The following is a 12,246-nucleotide window of genomic DNA, read 5'->3' as shown; positions in this document are numbered from 1 at the left end:
GCAACTCTGCAGATAAACTAGACATGAAGAGAACATCATTGTCACTATCATGTGTGACTGCATTGATCTCCTCGATCTTCACTTTTCCTTTGTCCTCCCTTGGACTCTCTTCCTTTTGATTTGCACCCCAATTTGCATTCTTTTTCTTATCCTTTTGCTCTCTTTTCAACTTGTAGCAATCCTTTTTCATATGGCCCTTCTTGCCACAGTGGTAACACTCAATGTTCCGTGCCCTCGATTTGCTACGAGACTTTCCTCTTTCTTGGGACTTCCCCCTGAACTGTGATCTACCCCTTTGCACATTTAAGGCTGCATCCTGCTTGTTGCCATCCATAGACTTCCGTCTAATCTCCTCGGCCAACAAGCTACCCACAACATCATCAAATTTCAGTACTCCACCAGGTGCAGAGTTACTGACAGCTGTACGGAAGGTATCCCATGAGGATGGCAATGAACATAAGAGAAATATTGCCTTAGTCTCCGCATCAAAATTCATTTTCTGAGCCTGAAGCTGGCTGAAAATAATATTGAATTCATTCAAATGAGAAGCAATGGAGACCCCTTCCTTCATCTGCAGCTCAAACAACCTCTTCATGAGGTAAACTTTATTAGAGGCAGTTTCCTTCTCATAAGTGGCACACAGTTTCTTCCACAAATCTTCCGTAGTCTGCTCATTTACTACTGTGAAATAAACTGACTCTGCAAGATGAAGTCTAATAGTAGACTTTGCTAATGCATCCAACTCATTCCAATCATCCTCAGACATATCCGCAGGCTTAGCTTCAATACCTGCCAAGGGTTTAATCTGCTTCTTTTGAATAAGCACATCCCTTATCTGTTCTTTCCACAAAGAAAAGTTTGTCCCATCAAACTTTTTAATGCTGAAAAACTCCTTTTCAGGCATGGAAGAGGATGCCATGATGCAAATAAAGCAAAATCCCAAATGCTAGTGCCTGCAAGAGAGAATCACACCAAATACCAAGTGCACCCAAATGTGTATGCCACAATAGAGTGAAATATCACCAAAACTCAAAACTCAAAGCATCTGACTCATGTGCATATACTATGCATCCATATGAGCAAATCTGTCCCAAAAGAAAAAAGGCCAATAAGTACCAAATGACTCAAGCATAAACACTGTCCACTGGCATATGCATCAATAATGTCTCATCCAAGAGAGCATAGCACTATCAGTGCGTCACCTGCAATGTGTCAAAGCTGTCCCTCAGCATAAAATAGCATCCATGTGCAAAGCGTCCATAAAAAATAGCATCCCACAAGGCAATTCGGGCCTATCAGCGCATCCAATAAGGATCGCAATGCATCCAAATGGCCTATAAATCATCCACTGCAACCCAATGCACACCACGAATGAGCGCACACTGCTCAAACTGCAACCAGAGTGATCTGCATAAGGTATGCTCAAGAAATCATAGTCCCACGGTAATGAGCGCTACTGAAAATAGAACCTGAGATGCTTCAAAACATGGGCGCCATTGCATAATCGGACTCAGCAAGAAAATCTGCAAATATCTCTCATCTGCCAGAACTCCAAAATCTCAACCGATGAGTGAGAAACGAGAGTCAATACTTATCCACTACCATGTGGCATAAATCTAAGGTTTCAAAACCTTAGTATGAAAAATGCATAACAGAGAGACGAAATTGAATACACAGAGATTTATAACTCTGAAAATCCTCCACCGAATCGCACAAGGACTAACAGGTAGGGGTTTTTGGGCGTCCGGAACGCAATGGGACAGACGGTTTTGGAAACCGTGGTCTCAATCACTGGGTCCAACACACGGACTGAAAAACGTTTTTGGAAACAGAGCTATCTGTAAACTCCACCGGAGTGCGAATGATGAGCAACATAGAAGTTTTAGGACCTCCTGAGTCCACCGGAACTGACAGATCTGCAAATGGTTGCTCCAAACTTGAGTTCCAACACCCGGGCAAAAAACGCAGGAACTGACACAGTGAGTCAGAAATCCACTGAAATGATCCCAGATTCAAGAATGAAGGTGTTTCCAAGCTCCTGAAGTAATGTGGACACCAAAAGCAAGCAATAGTTGCCTCTACAAGTCAATACGGAGTCTCTGTCATCGAACGGAACAGGGAAAAGCTCAAAAAACGACTTTTTTCTTTGAAAGCTCTTAACAGGCTCTCAAAACCACTTCGCAAAGCCAAAGTGACTTTTCCAAAGGTTCCTCCAAGGTCTCTGCATACTCGGATGCAAGTAAAGTCACCCACAAAGCTTCCCACAAAGCTTCTCCTTCCTCCCACAGAGCTGCTGAGCTTCAAGCATTCACGCACGCTCAGCTAGATCACCCGGGCTCTGATACCAGTTGAGAGTGCTCTCAACGGAAGCAAGAACGGAAGAGGGAGAGAGAGCAAGAGAGAGAGACAGAGAGCCACACAAGTTTTGGTGGGTGCAAAACCACCCTAATCTTCTTTTTCATTCATTTATATATGTGTTTGAGTATTGTACATAACCGGGGTTAAGGCACAGTGACCTTTAATCCCCACACCTTTTTCATCCTCATGTCTTAGATCAAGTCCTATTTGTTTATGGGTGTTCATCTTCTTGTCCAAACACTCTTCTACCAGTTTATTGACAATAGGCATAAAAAAGAAATAACCATAACTTTCTTACCTAAAATCATAGCCAGGCTCTGATACCATGTTGAGAGGAAGAGAAAGAGGAGAGAGACAGACACAAGAGTTGCTCCCAAGGAAGTGATTCTATTCATAGATCATAGGGATATATATAGTTGAGGACTAGGCTGAGTTAGGGCAAGCTATATATAGCTCTAACAGTAACATCTTAGAAGCTAGATCTCAAGGTCTCAAAACCCATCTAATCATCTTATTTTCTCCCAACATAGTTTCATGATCGTAGACGTGGTAATCTTGGTGGAGTATGCTCTCCAAGCATTGTGCTAATCACTTGCCTTTAAAGAAGGTGGTTTATGAATGAATAAATTGACCTTCATGCGTAGGATGGTCAAGCGGAAGGTGTCATGCATGACCTTCTTAATCCACTTTCCTCAAATGTTTAGAGTGTCATGCCTCCAAACAATCACTACAAATGGGGCAATCATTGTCATTGTTGGTACCCACTTGTTTGAAGACCTAAATGCATAAAAAGGTCATTATGCATGCATCGATTTATAACAAATTACAGCATAAAAAAGTCATTAATCATGCATTGATCTAAAAGGACATACATGGGAACTCCCCATACCTTGGAAAGGCATTTAGGGTCCACATCAAAATTACCCTAATTGAAATGTCATTGGAATGTGTCTTGGAGCTCTACAAATATCAAAGACACTTATGCCTCTCCATAGGGTCCAGAGCTCCTCTATCAAAGTTGCAATGTACACATCCATATTATTTTCCTTGTAATTCACTTAAACTAGGAGAGAAATCATGAGGGTTTTCTTCTTTTATTGTTAGCTATGGCAAAAAATTGTAATTCACTAAAACTATAGGCCATATTGAGCAAGATGTTGAACATAACCCAAAAGGATTCATGTCATCCCCATCGCAAGCCCAAGATGTAAGTTACATGGCTCCACTGTAGAGTCTAGCCAAATGTTATCTATGTTATTCCAAGTAGCCCAATTAGAAGGAATTTGAAAAGTATAATCAGTGGACTGATGTATAGCATGGCATGTTATCAACTTTGCTATGGACTTGCATCTAAACACATGATGTATTCTCACAATGATTGCAAAGTGTCTCAAGACCTTTAAGGGGAAGGTCTGACCTTGCAAGTCTTGCCTATAATGATGTGCCTCACACTCTAGACAATTACCAAAATCTTCATGGTCCTAATAAGAGAGAATACAATCATTAGAACGAACTTGGATAGTGTTATAATCCATCCCGACACTTGTCAACATCCTTTTGCCTTCATCCCTTGATGCAAGCATGCCAAGGGTGGTTGCAAGCTAAGGGTATCCAATTTGTGTAGACTTGGGAAAAATGGGACACAAGGAGCACACCAAAATACAAAGGGAGCCACACCTTGATCAAGGCATTTTAGTCAATCACATGGTGACACATGTCTCTTTCCCTAGGCTTGGATGTCTAACTTCCTAGGCTCAAGTGTGTAGGTGGCATTCCAAGTGGGAAAAATACCTCAATTGAGGTACTCCACATGGTAGCCATCTAGGTCACCTAGATACCTCAATCAAGGTATTGTTCATATGTGGCACATTTTATGGCATATGGTGTGGCCTTAAAGGATATGATGTTGTGGTTGTTAAATACCTTGATCGAGGTATTCCTTGACACATGTGTCCAATTGGAATCCTAGGTGACATACAAGGTGGAAATGCATATCTAGGTGGCATGCACACATGGAGTAACTCGAGAGTAACTCAAAGTACCCATGTGGCATTCATATGTGGCCAATGTGTAGATCAAAGTATCTAGGTGGCAATTGATTATGATGTGGCATGCATATGTGGAGCCCAATACCTATATCTAGGTGGCATACACATATGGACTCAAGGTACCCATGTAGCACTTCAGTGTGGTGTAGCATGCACATGTGGCCCATACCTAGATCAAGGTATCTAAGTGGAACTTGATTATGGTGTGGCATGCACATGTGGAGCTTAATACCTAGATCATGGTATCTAGGTGGCATGCACAAGTGGACTAGCTCAAGGTACCCATGTGGCACTTGAGTATCACATGCCATGCACATGAGGACACCTGGCTGCTTGGAGGCATGGATGGAGGCCTTTAAAAAGGTTCCAAGCATCATGCCATTACCATGAGAATGGATGCCATGTGCATGTAATGCATGGGTCATGAGGCATGGAGGTATGGATATGCTACCATGGCTCATTTTGCCCATAAATAAAAAGTACTTTAGAGGGCCCTAATTCCATGACTTAAGTTCCATTTCTAGACTTACACACTTTTTCTAACTCCACGCTCATGTGAAGCCCTTGTACCTTTCCCACCCCCAACATGAATTGCTTGCCTTGTGAGCCCCTCCTATCCTTTGAGCACTTTATGATTTCCTCCCCCCCACTCCCCTTAGCATTTCCTTCTAACCTTGTGCACTTTATTGTTTCATCCACCCACCCCCTAGAATTTCCTCCTTGCCTACCCCTAGCATCTCCTCCTTTTCTTTTGTGCATTTTATGATTTTCTCCCCCCCAACCCCCCTAGCATTTCCTCTTGTCTCCTAGTTAGCAAGTCTTAAGCATGCTACTAGATTAATAGGGCACATCCTTATATTTTTCCACAAACCAACATTGATGGTGACTTTTTTCCTTGAACCAAATCTCACCATTGCACATTTAAGAAGATTATTTGGTATGTGTTTTTTATTTTTTACTAAAGCTTGGACTAATTATGACATTTTCTTAGTAACTATTGAGCCATGCATTAAGTCTTAAATAACATTTGACAATGTAGAATGAGTAGCCCCTAAGGTAGCAAGTAGTTTGGGCCTCAATCAATGTGGATTGTCATATAGGTATCACCCTCAACTCAATAATTCTCCTAAATTGAATGGTATGCTATCAATGTTGAATCCCTAGTGATAACTTTTGAATATCAAGTTGGGAGGAAGGGGGATTTATCACATAGCACTTGCTGAAGGAAAATCATATAATAGATCAAATAGTATGGCAACCAAGTCAATTAATTTATATACTTCCATAGTGAGGCTTCCTAACATACCCCCAAGAATCGATCATTGTTTCATTTAACACGAATTCTCCCTAGGAAGCAATCAATATTGCATGTCTAAGCATGGGATTGGAACAAAAATTGATCTTATATTTGGTCATTTTCATGTGACTATAAAGTTTCATGTTCATTGGACACCAATTGGAATAGTGGGCAATCAAAATGGTCCATTTTTGTACATGTGGGTGCCTTCATGTAGAGGTGGATCATAGCAGCATGTCTAAGTATGGTATTGGAATCAAAATTTGCATAGCTCTCATTTATTAGTCATTTAAATGTATTTATAAGGTCTCATACACATCAAACATTGATTGGAAGGGTGGGAAATCAAAGTGGCCCATTTTTCTACATGTGGGTGCATCCATGTAAGAAAAAGATAGAATGTTGCCGCACGTACAAGTATCCGATTAGTACCAAACTTTGCATGGCTCTTATTTCTAACCATTTACATTCTCTCGAAAAGTTTCATGTGCATTAAACACTGAATGTAAGGCTAGAAATCAAAATGGACCATTTTTGTATGTGTCAGTGCTACCATGTAGGAAAAACATGCATATGTCACTGTAACCACATGTCAAAGTATTTGATTGGAATCAAATTTGTATGGCTCTTATTGATAGTAAATTTCATGAGTTTTCAAAGTTTCATCTATACAAAACACCATTTGTAAGGGAAGGAAATTAAAATGCCCAATTTTGAGATATAATAGTCGGGGCAATAGGAACAACAGGAACCTCAGGAAAATTTCTAGCAGGAGTTGCAGTAGGTACACCCTGGGTAGGGTCAATAGACATCTCCTTAGTATCTTATAGTAGCTGAGTAGAGAAAATAGCATCAACAACCATCTGAGAAGAAGGAATCAGAGTGGAGGGGCCAGTAGCAGTAGCAGAAGGAATGTGAGTGGAGAGGCTAGCAAAGGGAATCTAAGTGGAGGGGCCAACATTAGGCAAAAGGAAACTGAGTGGAGGGCCTAGTTGTAGTAGTTCTCCTCTGTAAGAAGTTAGGCAGGTTTTTGTGTTCATTAGAGATAAAGTAGTAACATTTATGTCTTGAGATATTAGCATTCAATCTTGAGTGTAAGCACTTATGTGGAAATCAAGGCGTCTTTTTTCTTGTCCCACCATGAAGCAAACAAGACATCAGTACAAAGCTCTTTATGATTAAACTAAAAGTTATTTCTAGAGATCCTTATGAACCATAGAGCTCATACTACTGACTCCAATGAGGAATCCACTAGCTTCTCTTTCCATGTTCATGAAGCATCTCTCAATGTATATTGAGGAGTTTACTATTTTTGGTTATTATCACTCTTTTTGTAAGAGAGTAAGCTTATGTGAGGTTAGCTCACTAGTTTTGGATGAACTCTGATGATGTACAAAGTTTCTCAAGTTCATATAAATTACTTTTTTCTGCCCCCCCCAAAAAAAATCCAAGTGCATATATGTACAAAAAATATGCATTGCATATTAAAGTATTAGATTGGTACCAAGTTTCATAAAAATCTTATTCATAATAACTACATTTGCTTACATAGTTTCATTTTCATTAGGCTTATATTGGAAGGGTGGGAAGTCAAAAGAACAATCAAAATGCGCTAAACCAAGATTCGTTGGGTTAGTATGACTTTGCATTTTTCTATATCAGAGTTTCCCATGATTTGACTCTATGTATCAGTCTCTCTCTCTCTCTCTCTCTCTCTCTCTCTCTCTCTACACACACACACACACACACACACACACACACATACATATTTTCCTTTCAATGTGCGTTTTTGGGATCTTAGTTCTATTGTGTAATGAAATTTCAATTGATGTCCTTTTTTGGAGAACTTATGCATGGTGCATGTCTTATGACAAACAATATCAAAATCCAACCAAAATTTGTGAGTGCATTGATATTAGTTATTTCAATACTTATGAAAAAAATCATAGGCATCAATCACATATGCATGATCATAGAAGCACAACAATGCATATTTTTTGGAGCACTTATGCATGGTATGTGATAAAAATTGCAAAGATATGCATGTATTACAACTCAAACAATATCAAAATCCCACCAACCATTGGGAGTACATGGATGTTAGTTATTTTAAGTTTTATACAAAGTATCATAGCGCTAAAACAGATATACATGATTATAGAAGCACAACAATGCATATTTTTTGGAGGATGTATGCGTGGTGCATGACTAAAAAACACAAAATATGCATGCTTATGACAAAAATGACATAAGAATCCAACCAAATTTTGCAAGTGCATGGATGTTAGTTATTTCAAGACTTGTCCAAAGTATTTTAGCCCTCGAACACATATGCAAGATCGTAGAACCACAACAATGCATACTTTTTTAGAGAACTTATGATTGTACATGATAAAAAACATGGAGATATGCATGTCTTATGATAAAAAAAATATCAAAATCTAACCAAACTTTGCGAGCACATGGGTCTTAGTTTTTACAAGACTTGTGCAAAGTATAGTAGTCATTGGACACATACACATGATCATAGAAGCACAACAATACATATTGTTTGGAGCACTTATACATGGTCCATGATAAAAAACACCAAGATACGCATGTCTTATGACACAAATGGTATCATAATACAACCAAAGCTTCCAAGCATATGGGTATTGGTTAACTGGTAAAAAGTATTGTAGAGACATTGGAGGGTAGAAGCATGATAGGGTGTTACAGTTATGGTATGTATTTACTTATTGGTTCACCTTATATCTTCAAGCAAGCCATACTTTTATTTTTCCCTTTATGTGGTTAGGTATACTTATATGTCTTTAAAATGAACACATATGGCTGACTTATTGAGTGCTCGTTTGGTTGTGGCACCTATGGATTACTTATTGCATACTCTTTTGAACGTAGCAAGGTTCAACGTCTTTTAGGTGACAATATTTATGAACACATATGGCTAATTGCCTGAGTACTCATTTGGGACGTGGCATATGGCTAACTACTTGAGTACTCATCTAGACGTGATACATGGATTATTACTTACTCTGAGAGTGCTCTCAACGGAAGCAAGAACAGAAGAAGGAGAGAGAGAGATAGAGAGCCACACAAGTTTTGGTGGGTGCAGAACCACCCTAATCTTCTTTTTCATTCATTTATATATGTGTTTGAGTATTGTACATAACTGGGGTAAAGGCATAGTGACCTTTAACCCCCACAACCTCCCACTTAATGGACAATGTGCCTTTAAGGGAGAACAACCAGTGAGCATACTATCCAATGCCCATCAATACACGACAATACTCAAACCGCTGACTAGGTAAACTCTTCGTCAGCATATCTGCAGGGTTATCATCTGTATGAACCTTGAAAAGCTCTATGCGCTTGTCCTCAAGTACCTCCCTGATGAAATGGTACCTGACCTCAATGTGTTTGGTCTTTGCATGAAAGACTGGATTTCATGCTAGCTGAATAGCACTCATGGAATCACTATGCAATGTCGGTACACCTGTATGAATCCCCAAATCTCCCACTAGCCGATCAAGCCATATAGCCTCCTTGCAACCCTCTATGGCTGCAACATACTCAGCTTCTGTGGTAGACAAAGCAACACACTTCTGTGCGCGAGACATCCACGACACTGCACCACCTGCAAAGGTGAACACATAACCAGAAGTGGATCTCCTACTATCCACATGCCTTGCATAGTCTGAATTTGTGTACCCAAGTACACGCATGTCTCCTCTACCAAAGCAGATGCACATCTCCTTGGTACCCTTCATGTACCTCATGATGCACTTAACTGCCTCCCAATGCCTCTTTCTTGGATTAGCCATATACCAGCTAACAACTCCCACTGCAAATGCAATGTCTGGTTTAGTAGCTATCATAGCATACATAAGACTCCCAACTGCTGATGCATAAGGAAACTTGGCCATCATGGCCCTTTCCTCATTTGATTTGGGACTATCTGTATGACTCAGTTTCACATTTGGAGGCAATGGAGTACTCACTGCCTCCCCCCCCTCTATATTGAAACGCTGCAATACTTTTGTAACATACTCTTTTTGTAAAAGCCAAAGGAGTTTCCTACTCCGATCACGCGTGATGCGCATACCAAGAATATGACCTGCAAGTCCCAAATCCTTCATATCAAAGGTTTCATGCAACTTGGCCTTTAATGCATTTAGCTCATAAGTATTCTTGCTAGCCAATTGCATATCATCCACATATAGTGCCAGGATTATCAGGCTACTATCCTTAGCCCTTTAAGTGTAGAGGCAGTGATCAATTTCACTCCTTCTAAAACCCTGGGACCGAATGAAAGCATCAAACTTTTGATACCATTCTCTAGGCGCTTGCTTAAGACCATAGAGACTCTTCTTCAGCTTGCAAACTAAATGCTCTTTGCCCTTTTCTTCAAAGCCTTCCGGCTGCACCATGTAAATTTCCTCATGCAAATCCCCATGCAAGAAAGTTGTCTTGACATCCATCTGCATAAGCTCCATATCCTCTAATGCCACTAGTCCAAGCATGCATCTAAGTGTGGTCATCTTTACAACTGGAGAGAATATCTCATCAAAGTCCACACCCTTCTCTTGCTTGAACCCTTTAGCGACCAAACGGGCCTTGTACCTAGGCACATCATCACCTGTGACCTTCATTTTGTAGAACCATTTACATGGCAATGCTTTCTTTCCATGTGGCAAAGAAACTAAGTCCCAAGTCTTATTCTTTATAAGTGAACTCATCTCTGATTGCATAGAATACTTCCACTTGCATTGATTTTCACGCATCATAGCCTCTCTGTAGCAAGAAGGCTCCCCGCAATCAGTAAGCATCACATAGTCTACAAACCTATCAGGCGGTCTAGACACTCTAGATGATCTTCTCAAGGGCATTTCAGCTTGCTGTCCCACCTGCATATCAACCACATTTGTCTCATCATTTCCACCAATAGATGATCCATCATCTACCCTTGATTGTATACCTGTAGGAGTACTTGGTGGTACTATTTCTTGCACATTTGGTGCATGGACAGCTTGCTGTCTATCAACATATGCAGGTGGATTCACATCCTGGAAAGTGATTCTCCTCATTTCCACATCCCTCATGGGTGCCTTATGCATCTTCTTCTCATTGAAGACCACATCATGGTTGCGTATGATCTTCTTTGCTTCTGGATCCGAGAGACGATAGCCCATCTCTCCACTTTCACCATAACCTAGAAAGATGCATTTCCTAGAGTTAAGATCTAGCTTCTTTCGAAGCTCTTTTGGCACATGTGCATATGCCTCACACCCAAATATACGCAAATGAGAGTAAGAGGGCTTCTTGCCACTCCATGCCTCTTCAGGAATACCACCATCCAAACTCTTACTAGGTGATCTATTGATCACATGCACTGCAGTCTTCATTGCCTCAGCCCAAAAACCACCATAAAGACTTGCATTGGAAAGCATGCATTGCAACCTTTCTTGAATGGTACGGTTCATCTTTTCCGCAATTGGATTTTGCTCTCGAGTATGAGGGGATGTGAGCTCCCTCTTAATCCCACGTGTATCACAGAAATGTTGAAAGTCATGAGAGAGATACTCTCCACCATTGTCAGTCCGTATGCATTTAAGCGTTCTACTTGACTGATTCTCAACCAAGGCCAGCCATTTCTGAAATACCTGGAACACATCACTCTTCCGAGCTATAGCATAAGCCCACACTTTCCTAGTTGCATCATCAATGAATGTCACATAGTATTCAGCCCCGCCTAATGACCGTGTAGGCATGGGACCACATACGTCTGAATGCACCAAATCAAGCTTTTCAAACTCTTTCTTTCACCTTCTTTTATGGGCTGATTTAGTCTGCTTCCCATAGAGACAATGCTCACAAAATTCAAAATCAGAGAAACTCAAATGTGGTACATAACCCAAACGGCATAAGAGTTTCATTCTATTCTGGCTCATGTGCCCCAACCTGCAATGCCACAAAGAAGTGCTTGGCTGCTCGGTTATTGCAACAACATGATCAGATACCCCTGATACATGAAAGGGATACAAAGTCCCACACTTTGCACCCCTGGCCAAAAGCATAGAGCCCTTTTGAATTTTCCAACTCTGAAAGCCAAAAGTGGTGTGAAAACCAGCATCATCTAGTTGACCCACTGAAATAAGACTCTTGGTCAACTTAGGCACATGTCTCACATGTTTCAAAATAAATGCAGACCCATTTGCAAAAGAAAACTTTATGTCACCTCCTCCCACTATGTCACATGCATAGTCATTTCCAAGATGCGCACAACCTGTCTTTCCACTGTCATAAGTGGAGAACCATTCCCTATGGGGAGTAACATGGAATGAAGCACCAGAATCCAAAATCCAATCCTGGGAATATGCATCATCTGAAGTGGTAAGCAACTCTGCAGATAAACTAGACATGAAGAGAACGTCATTGTCACTATCATGTGTGACTGCATTGATCTCCTTGATCTTCACTTTTCCTTTGTCCTCCCTTGGACTCTCTTCCTTTTGATTTGCACCCCAATTTGCATTCTTTTTC

Source organism: Dipteris shenzhenensis, chromosome 26 (genome assembly GCF_047967505.1).
Source record: "Dipteris shenzhenensis isolate YYH24624 ecotype China chromosome 26, Dip_SZ_1.0, whole genome shotgun sequence".
Taxonomy (NCBI): domain Eukaryota; kingdom Viridiplantae; phylum Streptophyta; class Polypodiopsida; order Gleicheniales; family Dipteridaceae; genus Dipteris; species Dipteris shenzhenensis.
This window is presented reverse-complemented; position numbering follows the sequence as displayed.